Below are 14,358 nucleotides of genomic sequence, written 5' to 3' on the forward strand. Positions count from 1 at the left end.
TTCGTTTACTGTTGAAGAAAGTTTGTAGGTTAAAATTGCGCTTACTACGGCGCCTCTAGCGGGAGATAATGTGCTCAACGGGGAACCTTTTTCATAGAGTTACTATACTGACTCTAGAGGACAAGCTACCCATAGGGCCCATGCATTGAAATCGGGAACCGCAAGAGCGCCGCCATGTTGCTACACGCCGAGGTTGCCAGCTCCTGAGACGCTTGCTAGACTTGGTGACAGTAGTCAGTTTTAATCCGGCAACCGTAGCAGCGTAGCAGCATGGCGCCTCGCTAGTAGTGTCGTGATGTGTGCGTGCAGCCGTGTGTTTAGGCTTTATAAGTTGGTTCTTTATTCTATGTTGCGGGACGGTGTGGGTGTGGTCTATGTTGGCCGTACAGGTGGCAGTTATGCAACCGAGGGATGATCCTGTTGAAGTTTCCGGCGGTATGCGGTTTTCAGCGGTCATGCCTGTTGCAGGAGTGTCACGTACTCGACGAGGTTACGAGCTCGAAGCTGTGGTCAGATTCTTCGTTGGCGTTCCGTAATTCTCTTCGCACGGGCGCGGTATGTTGCAAAAGCCGCTTTCGCGATCTATCGTAGCGACGATAGATCGGGTTTCTTTATTATTATAAGTACTGATCCAGCTGTAGGGCACATGTAGCCGACAAACGGAAGTCTCAGGAGAGCACCTGAGATTATAATAAAGCAGGCGGCACAGGAACTCCAGGGCACCCAAGGGACAGTGGGGGGATCAAAGCTCGAAGCAGAACGGTACGTAGGTTGGGGCCGCCGAGGCAGGTGTGTGCCGGGGAGTGTTCGCACGGACAGCTCCGCTGGCACGCGCAGCAGTGCCTCGCAAGGTCGAGATACTTTAAAGGCACCTGCGCCCATGATCTTTCTTTTGCCTCGGTGCAGTTGGCACGATTAATGAGAATAATATGGAGGGCATCCGGTGCAGTCGCGAATGCGTCATGGCAAATGTAGCTCGCGTCGCCTGGCGTGTGTAGTAATATCAGAGTTGGTTGTATGAACTTCATCATATTAATGCGCTTTGTTACGGTACCTTAACGGAATGGGTCTAGAGGACGGTGTTGGTAAATTTTTTTCGTACCGCCCTAATCCTGTTATACCCCCCCCCCTTTTTTTTTATGTATACATACAATTCCTTGCCATGATGGATCATAGCCTCCTTTATTTTTGAAAAATAGAGGAGGCTATGGACGGATTGACCAGTTCAAGTTGTCAACTTGTCAGTAACTGTCATAGGAATGACTGTAATAAACACAATTCCACGATCGGATTGTTTACTTTCATTTTTTGTTGTAACACTGAGGACTACATAGAACTTTATTTTGTATATGTGAGAGAAGTATGTGGATATCACGAGCTTAAGCCAATGTGCGATACACAGACAAAACATCTGCTACAACATGAACTGAATTGAGGGCCACACAACACATATGTAATTAAAGGTGCAAAATATAGGGGGAAGCTTCAAAATACGCTCTGTAGCACTGCAAAGTATAACATATATTGTATGTGTACAATAAACAAAAAACAATGCATCAATGTCCCATTTGCCTTCAAGTTTATTATCAAGTTCAAGTTTACTGAAGTTTATTATGAGCATATGTACAACAGGAATCGACTAACACACCCGCAGTTAAGGTGGCTGTTCGAGGTGTGCTGGCTGCCTCAGTGTAAGAAAAAGAAATTGGGCGAATGTCGACACCAGTGCCACTGCTTCTTGCCTCTGACCTGCACGTGCCTCCGCGGCATCTTTGTGCAGAAGTGTGCTGGCGTGGCGAACGTAGGAATCATCCGAGAGAAAGAGTATCGTTTACATGGAGAAGTGGCTGTTCACATCGCCTGTCGCTTTCCCTCAAATGTTTCCTTGGCGACTAGGGTGACACACCCGCAGTCAAGGTGGCTGTTCGAGGTGTGCTGGCTGTCTAAACGAAAGAAAAAAAAAGAAATTAGATGAATGTCGATACCAGTGCTATTGCTTCTTGCCTCTTACCTGCATTTGCCTCCACGGCCTCTTGGCTTGCGGAGTCTGTATGAGGGAGCTGCTGTGGCTAGGCGAAGGCATTGTCGAAGGAAAAAGAAAAGGCCATTCAAATGGGGAATTATAGAAATAAATGCAGTTCTTATGTCTGTTTCTTGCACTGTTCTTGCCTAAAAGTTTTCAAAGACAGTGTCCAGAATACACCAGCACTTTGACTGCTTTTGCTGTTCACCTGCAAGTGTTGCTGTGAGATCCTTAGTATGGCTGCATGCAGCATTGTAACACTTAGTGGAGGCATTTGAAGTGGTAGCCAAAAATATAAAGAATCATCCTTGTCTGCATGAATGATTAAATTTCTAGATGCAGTGGTAACTATTACTATTGGTGCAAGGCCCCCCACATCTATGCGGCAAGTGCCATAGCTTGAAACTGAATTTTTCTTTTAGTGTTTCACAAGGTGTCTGATATGTCCACATTAGACGTGATCCGTTTCTTATTATTTATCCCAGTGTGGAGAGAGCATCATTAAATAGTTTTTTTTTTATTTTTGCATGGCTTGCTTTTTGGTTTGTTTCTGAATTTATCAAACAGCAGTCTCATGATGCTAAAGTGACTCATGATATGACAGTCATCAGCTTTAGTTTTTCAGAAAAACAACGCATTTCCTGACCCATTGTGTGCTATCCCATTACTCGCATAATTTCTCAGAGTATTCTACCTATACTGACTTGCTTGATTTCCACTAAAGAATCTTGCATCTTCAAATACCATTCTTTCCTTAAAATCATTCAACACTTCTCATAATTTCTGTACCTTGGGCTTCTGATACTCTGCATTCACCATTTTTGCTTGTTTCTGACTAGAAATGTCTTCTTTAATTTCGAGCTTAAATTTTACCTTTGGAACACACGGAAGGGCTTGCCATTGCATATCTGCATAAAAGGGAAACATGTTTCATGCGAAATCCAATTGAAGATCGATGAATGCAGCTTGCAGTGTGATATGACTGAATGATCCATAAAAGTAACTCATCTCACTTGGTAAATTAAAGCACTTATTAGTGTGATGTACAAGATATGTTACACTAACGTGGTGGGTTCTCTTGCTTATACAGCAAAAGAATCGGTGCGCGAGAAAAAAATTATTTTTGCATACCCCTTGTACACACTGATTTAAGGAAAATGAGCTGGAGCTGTCCACATAATCTACTTATTTTACCTGCGAGTATGGTCAACAAAAATGTGTCCCAGCTGCTTAGTGGTATTTGAGATTATGTCAGTATTGCATATGTGCCTGTTGTCTAAAATAACTGAATTTTGAAAATGCTCGCAGGGATCTGATGTGCATATCTGCAGTTTATGGATACATGTAAAAGACTCAGCATCAAGTGCAAGTGAACGGACCTACAGGCCCGAAGTCGATCATGCAAATAGATTCGCTGCACAAATTTGTGACCAAAAAAGATATTCCACATGAAATGGCATGCAAGGAAGTGTTGAAAATATTGCACAGTTAATAAAACGCCTACGCTATTAATATGTGGGTTGATACACTCGTTATGCAAAACGGAGGTGAGGCGTGCAGACAGGACACAAGAATAGAGTATTTACAAGCAAACATGCAACACGAGCGCCGCCCACTTCTCTACTCTTGTGTCCTGTCTGCACGCCTCACCTCTGTTTTGCATAATGAATCCTTACCAACTAGCTCAGCTTTCTGTCGTTCTAAGTCTCGATGCACTCGATTTCGTCCGCATTAGGCACTCACCTCTTGATTACTTCGTGGCACAGAAATACTCGGCATCAGGCTGTTTTTCTGCTGTGGCCTTTGTAGAAGCATGATTGTTCAAAGTGCAACAATTAAACAGATTCTTTGAGTTGCTTGTGGCTTCGCCAGTACAATTCCGGTGCGCTGGTCCGCCTGTCCAGCAATTTCCTACTGAAGGGAAACCTGCAAATAAAAACGCCGCTCCGCATGTAGAAAAATGCTCTACTGTGACGCTTCTCAAACGATCGTGATGCCCCGCAAGAGCTGCCTACTTTTGTGATATTCTCAACAAGGAGATACATTCGTTTACTTACATGTGAAGGTATATGCCTGGGCACTTCGGGGCTTCGGTGGCACAGAAGGCACGAGTGTGCCATAGCGTCCGATGTCGACGCGCGATCGCATGTCAAACCTAAACTGTACGAAACTACTACGCATCCAAAAAAACAGATTCGAAACCGAAATTCGCGTCATCCTTTATTAAATGAATGCGTAGTTCGTGATTTGCATAAGTCACGGACTTAGTGATCGCTTTCTGTAAACCCACCACCTTCATAAAACCTCAGGTATGCGTTTTTAGATGACAACGCATACGGTGACCTGTACTTGTTACAGTGGAGTACAGGTCACCGGTTACCGGTTACACCGGTTACACCGGTCACCGGTTACAGTACAGTGGAGTAGCCGGCAGTAAATCTTTCGTTATACAAATTTAATTCAGTAATTCCGATGAATTATCTAACTCTAGAAGTACTGTCCTAATGTTCAAAGTGTCAATGAGGCATTTGTAGGCACTCTAAAATGGCACCTAAATGTGGTGTCACTCAAGGCCGACTTAGATAAAAAAAAACTAAATAACGCTGACGAAGTGCCGCTTTGACCACGCACGAAAGGCAAAAAGCAATGAAATAGGCATAGAATGTCTCCAAATCCCGGCATTGCTCGCACCGCATCTAAAGTGTGCGCGTGAAGTTATATTTCGTGCCAGAAATTTGTTCCGGACCAAAGCCAAATTAAAGTGACCATTTTATTTTTCATGAAAGCCTGTACGTGCTGCAAGAACAGATTTGTGAAAAAAAATAAAAGCGAATTAAACAGACCAGGAAGCGACCAACGTGTAAAGACAATGCAAAACCAATGCGTTCAAGAAAGTAAATATACCACTTCTAAATGAGCCGAATTGGCAATCAGGATCTCTGCACAAAAGAAAAAAAATCATCAGAGTCCAGTGTGTCCCTGTTATCTATGAATTGGTATGCTCCGTTGTACACCAGCTGCTGCCTAGAGGACGTGTTCGAATAGGTCTCCTTTTGCAGCGACTCAGTACTGTGTCCGTTTTATCACATCTTCAGTGGCTTTCTTCATGACCGACGCCAAAATTCTACGGCAGACATCCGTTATACTTGCCTTGAACTAATCTGACGTCCATGTCGACCATGTAAGCACGATTTTTCACCAATGCCTCCTTTACTAGATGCCTGCCGCGTTGTCCGGTAGCTCGGTTCCGGGCCCTCTCCCTTTTCTCTCCTCCGCGAAAAGGCAACGAGCGCCTCTCATGGCGAACGCCTGCAACTTGCAATCACGTGCTGCGGCCTCTGAGATTAACATGGCATCTGTCACAGTCTCGGAGGCTCGCGATAACGCTTGCTAACAGACGCCCGCGCATACAACGTGCCGGCGGATGCATTCAGCCGCCGCTCCAACATCCGCCGGAAGTTGAAAAGGCAACGAGCGCCGCCTCACGGCATTTATGCTGAACTAACTTCAACTAAGGCAACCGCCGCTACAATGGGAAAGTGAGCAACGCGGCGGGCATCTAGTAAATGAGGCATTGTCTTTCACGTAACCCGAAAGAAAAATCGAGCGGAGAAAAGTCATGTGATCTAGCCGGCCAATTTACAGGCTCGTGCCTTCCAATTTATTGCGCATGAAAAGTCGGATCCAGCCATTTTCGTGCTCGCCAGCTGCTGTGTGCGGGTGCCCCATCTTGCCGATACCACAAAAGTGGAAGACGTGACAGCGCGACATCGTTGAGAAACTCATCCACCACTCCTTAAAGGATTTCGTTCAGGTAACGCCGTCCAGTCAGTGTGTGATCGAAGAGGATAGGACTGATTACACCACCGGCGAAAATTTCGAACCATACATTGAGCGACCACTGGTACTGGCACCGATGGTACCTGGGCGGCCACGACCCGCACGCTAACATGAGGGTTTGAGGCCATAATTGCCAGAACATCCGTGCGTAGGCTAGGACTCAAAGAGGGAGTCCTCCACCGCTGTTTCTTAAAGCTGCAGGTTGGACTCAGGTTTCCATAATTCCTGATGACAGTCGATGCGTTTGGTATATACCGCCACACTTCCATGACTGATACATATATATATATATATATATATATATATATATATATATATATATATATATATATATATATATATATATATATATATATATATATATTTAGGTTTTAAGGTGGGTCGTGTTTCGACCAACAAACACGACCCACCTTTAAACCTTTGCACTGACGTTGACAATTCGCTTTTGTGGTGATAGGTATTGTGAAAAAAAAAGAAATCCGTGCACTTTATCTACGCTAAGACAACAGCCATCACAGCTTGATTTTCAACTAACACCAAACGCGACGTGTTACTTCGGCAGGGGCGCGGCAGATAAGGCACCAGCTCGATCACGATTTTTTTCTTTATTTCCTTTACTTTCTTCTGGATGACTCGGAGTTCTGGATAACTCAGAGGCAGCCTGTTCGAGGGCACTGCTTTAGATGCGCGTGGGTGCGCAGTCACGCGATATTTTTTCATATTTCGCGGCATTTATTTATCCGTCGGGAAAAAAATTAGTATGCAATAAGCACGTCGCTGAAAATACCGCAGTAGATGTCCCTCGGCTGTGCCTTCACATGCCTCAATATCATTTTGATAATCAGGATAGTAAGTCTCGAGTTAGATAATTCATTACAACTAAGTTATTACATGTCAGTAACGAAACAATTGCCGGCAGCTACTGCGCAGTACTGTAAACAATATGCAGTAGGTTTTCTTCGAGTAACGCATTGCTTTTTTTTTAATCTTGGCGCATGATAGTTTGGGACATCGTGTATATATATATATATATATATATATATATATATATATATATATATATATATATATATATATATATATATATATATATATGACCTTTGCGTGCAACTGACGATGTTTCCATTCCCAAGAAATGTAAATAATTAGAAATGTGTTATTTTTTCATGAGTCCTTAGCATTGCTTACTGGAAAGAGAAGCAACACTGGGACACACAACATTAATGTGAATTTCACACACTATTCATAAAAGACTGGTGAAGGGGTCACTGAAGTCTATAGGTATTTTTTCATGCTCAACAAAGCGCGCAAAGCAATTTGACGTGTGGTGAACATACAGCAACATATTAGGCATAGGCTATCGATACCTTTAGAAATAATTTTTAATTGGCTACCTCTATCTCTTTCAGAAATATAATGAACTTTGTCCTGTGTGTATATTTAAATATATTGTGCATGTGCACAGTGTTTACAGTGGCAATTTAAAACAATGACGAAGTGAGCAAATACGGACGAGGTAGCCAGCGCTGGTGCTTCTAATGCGCTTGCCCTCCTATTTTCAGGATTTGCAGAAATAAAGCAAAAGTATTAATTAAAAGCCGTGCGCGTCCGCGCCAACGATCATGCCGTAAGCTAATAGCGCCAGTAATATTTCAAGTGAGAAGGGCTAGGAAAGTCAAAAGAAACCCCAAATTATGTGGGTGACAAAGTTCTGGTAATGGCACTTTAGGTGTCTGTGTGTCTGTGTGTGTGGAGGGAGGGGGGGGGGGGCTTCGTCATCATTCGGTGGAGCTCATCCCCCTCCCTCCCCCTGGAAAACTCCGGAGGGGGCTCGGGCCCCCCCCCGCCCCCTCCCCCCCCCCCCCCCCCCCCCGTAGACGGCGCCTATGGTCGTAATTATGGCTGCTTTGTGCAACACAGGGTCCTGATTTTTACTGCGCGTGTCTAAGCCTTGCACGGTGCATCAGTACCAGTTCCGTGCCGTTCTGAAAGGCTTCTGCGATGCATGAGACAGACAGCCTAGACCGTGAACTGTTTGGAGTACCTCACTCCAGACGCGACCAGTGATTTCGCACTAAGCGCTGAAAGTATTTTCGTTTTCTTATTTTCTTTTTCTTTTTAACTACTTTTATTCGCGGTTCAATCCCGCCGAAAATGTATCGTGTATCTAGCCGCGTTCATGGCCGCTTGCGTACGGGAGACTCCGAAGCCACGATGTTAGAACCATTGAGAAATACTGTGCCGTACCACCTGCCGCGGTCATCAAAACCCGTATACCGCGGATAATTCAAGCATGTTTTCGGGCACTTGAGATATACTAAATGGACTTAAACTGACTCTGCCAACATGCCTCGCGCCGACTTTATAGTGAGAGGCCCCCTTCCCCCTGAAAAAATATTGTAGCGCTAAAGGAAGAGAAAAGGGGATGAGGTCTGCAGCAGCACGCAAACAATAAGAAAGAAAATTACGTAACGACAACAGTTGCAAAGTTCACATACAGATTTTCATTAAGTAAAAAAGAAGAATAATGTCGCAGTTTGCGTCCAGTTATTTCTTCTACATTTGCACTTCTATTCGTTTTCGCGGGTTTCCGTGTGTACTCCTGTAGATCACGAGCATGTATTCGCAACTGTGAAAGGTCGTCGGTACGCCTGTAGGGTTTGCCTAGCCGAGTTCGCAGCCGTCTGCGCACGTGCGATTCCGGAACAGCGAGGCCAGGACCGTTTAGAAATCGTTCTATATTGAGTTACCCACATCTATCGTTAACACATTTATCGTGGGTAAATAACAAGTTTTTAGACACGTAGGGCCCTCTGGGCTGTACTTGTCGGCGATAATGTAGCCTCGCCGCCTAGGGGATTATCTGACTGAGCTATGGCGAATGCTGGGTTGGCATAGCCGGAAGTTCGAATCCTCCTATAACTTTTTTTTTATTATTATTAGACAATGGTGAACTTGGAAATTCACCTGTTCCAGTGCACTACATCTGCAGGCTTGGAGTGACGCCTGACACCGGCAAAAGACGCCGAGAGCGAGTGGGGCTATACTAATCGAGGTACAACCAAATCAGGAAGGCCCACTAAGATTGAACAATGACACTCCTTCACCGGAACACGAATTGGCCTCCCTGGTGTAGTATTCGGCCACTACCTCCCAAATGATTCCTTCAATAAACCCATGGCCCTCAGTCCCCAGCAACTGCGGAGCACCTGACCAAGGCGGCGGTCAGACCTCTAACGCAGCAGAGGGTGCTAAGGATCTCTGGGTCCGCACAGGCCGCCAATGGCAGCTGACCCTGTCAACCTTTAATTGCCGAACTATGTCGAGTGAGGCTAGCTTAGCAGGACTCTGAGGAACTATCAGACATTGTTTGGAATATCATCGGCCTTAGTGAGATTAGAATAACTGGTGAGGCTTATACATTGCTAGATAAAGGACATGTCCTCTGCTATGGAGGTCTCCTAGATAAGAAGAAATGCTGGGTAGAATTCCTAATCCATAAGGATATAGCGGGCAACATCGACGAATTCTACAGCATTAATGAGAGGGTAGCCGTAGTCGTAATTAAACTTAATAAGAGGTATAGACTGAAGGTAGTACAAGCCTACGCTCCAACATCCAGCCATGATGACGATGAAGTAGATGAGTTTTATGAAGATGTTGAATTAGCGATGAGAAAAGTGCAAACTCAGTATACTGAAGTAATGGGCGACTTCAATGCAAAAGTGGGGAAAATGCAGGCTGGTGAAGAAGCAATTGGTAACTACGCATCGATTCTAGGAACGCTAGAGGAGAGGTTCTGGTAGAATTCGCAGAAAGAAAGAACCTGCGAACAATGAACACCTTTTCCAGAAAGTGTAGCAACAGAAAGTGGACCTGGAAAAGCCCTAATGGTGAAACAAGAAATGACATTGACTGCACACTTTCTGCCGATCCCAGCATAGTGCAGGATGTAGAAGTGATAGGTAGGGTAAAGTGCACTGATCATAGGTTAGTGAGGCTACGATTTACCTCAATTTGAAAACACAAAGAGTAACAATGGTCAACAAGAAACAGGTAAACCTAGAGGCAGTAAGGATAAAAGCAGACAAATTCAGGCTGGTACTTGCAAACAAATATGCAGCCTTAGAACAGAAAGATGAAGGTGGCATAGAGATAATGAATGAAACCTTAACTAGGCTGGTTTCAGAGGCTGCAATTGAAGTGGGAGGCAAGGCACTAAGGCAAGCACTAGGCAAGCTCTCCCAAGTAACAAAGGACCTAATAAAGAAACGACAAAGAATGAAAGTGTCCAACTCAAGAGATCAGATGGAATCCGCGAAACTTTCAGAACTGATCAACGAAAAAATAAGTGATATTTGAAACTGTAACGTGAGAAAAACTGAAGCCGTAAAAAATGGACGCAGCCTGAAATCAGTGAGAACGAAACTTGGCCTATTACAAACCAAGGTGTATGCACTGAAAGATAAGCAGGATAATATCATATCAGCAATCTCGAAGATATAGTAAAAGCAGCGGAAGAATTCCATACTGACCTCTACAGTACCCAGAGGAGTCAGGATACCCCCATTACAAACAGTAATGAACAGGATACAGAAACTCCTCCTATAACTAGCGATGAGGACAGGAATGCCTTGCAAGACATAAACCGAGGAAGAGTGGCAGGAGATGAGGGAATAACAGTCGATTTAGTCAAAGATGGAGGAGACATAATGCTCGGAAAACTGGCTGCTCTTTATACGAAGTGTCTATCGACTGTAATTAAGGGTCCCAGAAAACTGGAAGAATGCAAACATTATACTAATCCACAAAAAGGGAAACGTTAAATAATTGAAAATTTATAGGCCCGGGTCATTAGCTTGCTCCCAGTAATATATGAAATATTTACCAATATAATCTCCAATGGAATAAGGGCAACACTGCACTTTAGTCAACCAATGGAACAGGGTGGCTTCAGGAAGGGATACTCTACAATGGATCACATCCTTGTCATTAATCAGGTTATGGAGAAATCCGCAGAGTACAATAAGCCTCTCTATATGGCTTTCATAGATTACTAAAAGGCATTTGATTCAGTAGAGATACCAGTAGTAATAGATGCATTAATGCATTACTTAATCAAGGAGTACAGAACGCTTACGTAAATACCGTGGAAAATATCTACAGACGTTCTACAGCTACCTTAATTCTACACAAGAAAAGCAGGAAGATACCTATAAACAAAGGGGTCAGACAGGGAGACACAATCTCTCCAATGCTATTCACTGCGTGCTTGGAAAAAGTATTCAAGCTATTAAACTGGGAAGTTAACGTTACTCTGCAAACACCTAAGACGAACCACAAAAAGAAAAACACGACACACACTGGCGCTGTGTCGTGTCTTTCTTTTTGTGGTTCGTCTTCGGTGTTTGCGCTGTAACGTTAAGTTCAGAATTATGTACCAACTAGGCCCAAATGAAGTTTTACTTAAACTGGGAAGGCTTAGGAATAAGGATCGACGACGAATATCTCAGCAACATTCGATTTGCCGAAGACATTGTTCTATTCAGCAACAATACAGACGAGTTACAACAAATGATTGAGAACCTTAACAGAGAGAGTGTAAGAGTGGGGTTGAAGATAAATATGCAGAAGACAAAGATAATGATGAATAACCGGGCAAGGGAACAAGAGTTCAAGATCGCCTGTCAGCCTCTAGAGTCTGTGAAAGAGTACGTTTACCTAGCTCAATTATTCACAGGGAACGCTGATCATGAGAAGGGAATTCATAAAAGAATAAAAATGGGTTGGATCGCATACGGCAGACATTGTCAGCTCCTGGCTGGAAGCTTACCATTATCATTGAAAAGGAAGGTGTACAATCAGTGCATTTTACCAGTGCTGACATATGGGGCAGAAACTTGGAGACTGACAAAGAAGCTTGGGAACAAGTTAAGGACCCCGCAAAGAGCGATGGAACGAAGATTCCTAGGCATAACGTTAAGAGACAGAAAGAGAGCGGTTTGGATCAGAGAGCAAACGAGTATATACGATATTCTAATTGACATCAAGAGGAAAAAACGGAGCTGTACAGGTCATGTCATGCGCCGGTTAGATAACCGTTGGACCATTAGGTTTACAGAACGGGTACCAAGAGAACGGGTACAAGGGTACAGAACGGGTACCAAGGGTACAGCTGATACGGCCTTGGAGGCATTCGTCAGCTCGTTGAAAGTGTGCGCGCGTTCCTTCGTGAATCCCGGATCGGAGGCCGCAAGAGCCCGGTTTAAAAAACCTCGGGCTAAGAGGTTGGCGACCTCGTTGCCAGGATTCCCGCAGTGCACGGGCACCCAAATCAGCTCCACATGACGGGACGGGGGTGCAACGGACGAGTCCAGTATGGAAGAAGCAGAGACGGAGACTCGGCCGCGTGCAAAATTTAGGCTTGCAGTTTTGGAGTCTGATAAAATATACCGTGCTTCTGTGTTGATGATGGCTAGGGCAATGGCGGCTTCCTCTGCAGCTTCGGGAGAAGTGTCTGGGGGGAGTGAGTGCGTTCCGATCGGAGAGAGAGTGTGATCCACCATGGCACCGACCGCTTCATCACCCTTTCAGGCTGCGTCTACCCATACGGCGTCCGGTTCCGAGCTGTAATAACGGAGGAGTACTGTAGCTCGAGCTCTGCGGTGCTTATCGTGGTGGTCGGGGTGGATGTTACGGGGGAGTGGCTTAATGAGCAAAGGGTTTTGATATGGGGCGTAATGTCGTATCATTGGCTCGTATTCGGATTCCTAGGGAATGCAGGATGTACCGGCCGGTGTTGGTTTGTGTGAGACGGAAGGTATTGTGCTTGACGGTGCGCGTCTACAAGTTCCCCGATTGTGTTTTGGAAGCCTAATTGTAAGAGTCGGTCGGTAGGTGTACTTATGGGAACGTGGAGGGCGACATTATATGGCCGGCGAATGAGAGCGTCCATGGCGTCAGTTTCACGGCGAGAGAGCTTGAGACAGGGGCTGGAGTAGAGTACACGGCTGAGTACAAAGGTATGAACAAGGCGGCATAGATCACGCTCTTTCATGCCTTTGTGGTAGCCAGAGAGGTGCGAGATCGCCCCTACTACCTGCCCGAGTCTCTGGAGCGTAGTCGTGTGCTTCCCATCACTCTGGATGTGCATACCAAGTGTCCTGAGGGTTTCGACCTCTGGTACCGGTCTGCCGTCCAGTTCGATAACAATGGTGGAGCAGGGCGAGTTGCGGTTCTCGGGATGAATGCACAGCAGCCCGGACTTCTCTGGGAAAAAAAGTCCTATGCTAACTGCATAGTTTTGGGTCAGATTGGTGGCTGCTTGGATGGTGTCCTGTATTGCGCTATCAGCGTAATGTTGTCAGCGTAGAGAGTATGTTTCAGGTGAGGAACGGTTGCCAATTGTCGTGCTAGGGGGATGATAGTGATATTAAATAAGAAAGGTGAGAGGACGGAGTCTTGTGGGGTGCCTACGCTTTTTAGAGAATATGTGGGGATGGTGAGCGGGCCGAAGTGAAGCTCAGCCGTGCGTGCTGTGAGAAATGCCTGAATGTAGGTGTACGTACGTGCGCCCACATTCAGTGGGGAGAGTGCAGTCATGATCGCGTGATGTTTAACGCGATCAAAGGCTTTGGATAAATCCCAAGCCAAGACTGCCTTAGTGTAGCGTGGAATGAGCGGATCGAGGATGTCATGGGTGATTTGCAACATGGCGTCTAGTGTGGACAAATGGGGGCGGAATGCCGCCATGCTGTGAGGGTATAAGTCACGGTCTGCCATGTGCTGCGGGAGCCTCGCTGATAACACATGCTCGAAAAGCTTTCCGAGACACGAGGTTAGCGAGATTGGGCGAAGGTTTTTGAGTGTAAGTGGTTTGTTGGGCTTCGGAATGAAGATTACCTTCGCGTGTCGCCAGGACTGGGGGAGGGTGCCCTCTTTCTAGCACTGGTTGAAGTAGTCCGTGATGCGAGTAATCGATTGATTGTCCAGATTAAGAAGCGTTGTGCTGGTGACCTGGTCAGGGCCGGGCGTGGAATTGGCGCGAAGAGTCATGAGGGCTGCTCTGAGCTCCGCCTCTGTTATGTCGGATGAGGAGTCGGAGGAGGTGCCAAGCCCGTTTGGTGCTCAGTTTGCCGGCGATGCCGTCACATATTTGCCCCCAATTGGAGCGGCAGAGATATTCCGAATGTAGTTGAATTTGGGATTGCGGCTAAGCGTTTGAGTGTGCTGTTATTTTTACCCCTTTTCCACATTTCTAGGAGGCTGTGGTAGGCCTCCCAGAGGTGGGCGAGTCCGGTGTCTTGTATTGGAGTGTCTGTGGTGGTTTCAATCTGCTGCGTATGGTGTTGGATGTCAGTTTGAAGAGAGTCTACACAGTCGTTGATGTCGGTTAGGGGGTTGTCAAGGAGGGCAGTCCGCGCGGTGCGGAGAGCGTCCCAGTTAATGAGTTTGTGTGTCACGTAGGTGTGCCGGGGTAGGTTGAATGGGACGGT

The 14,358-nt window shown here is 45.6% G+C and overlaps 2 long non-coding RNA genes across 3 annotated transcripts; one reads left to right on the forward strand and one right to left on the reverse strand.

Moving 5' to 3' along the window:
• Positions 1–297: 297 nt before the first annotated feature.
• LOC129387156 (uncharacterized) lies at positions 298–3,535 on the forward strand. Its single transcript, XR_008614447.1, has 2 exons — positions 298–555; positions 3,332–3,535. It is a non-coding gene; the product is annotated as an uncharacterized lncRNA (long non-coding RNA).
• Positions 1,832–4,098, reverse strand: LOC129387155 (uncharacterized). Of its 2 annotated transcripts, none has more exons than XR_008614443.2 (3): positions 4,081–4,098; positions 2,012–2,931; positions 1,832–1,943 (listed from the first exon to the last, which is right to left on the reverse strand). It is a non-coding gene; the product is annotated as an uncharacterized lncRNA (long non-coding RNA). The 2 variants fall into 2 exon arrangements; XR_008614445.2 differs by lacking the exon at positions 4,081–4,098 and adding an exon at positions 3,700–3,947.
• Between the last annotated feature and the right edge of the window lie 10,260 nt (positions 4,099–14,358).

Source organism: Dermacentor andersoni, chromosome 2, assembly GCF_023375885.2.
Source record: "Dermacentor andersoni chromosome 2, qqDerAnde1_hic_scaffold, whole genome shotgun sequence".
NCBI classification, from domain to species: domain Eukaryota; kingdom Metazoa; phylum Arthropoda; class Arachnida; order Ixodida; family Ixodidae; genus Dermacentor; species Dermacentor andersoni.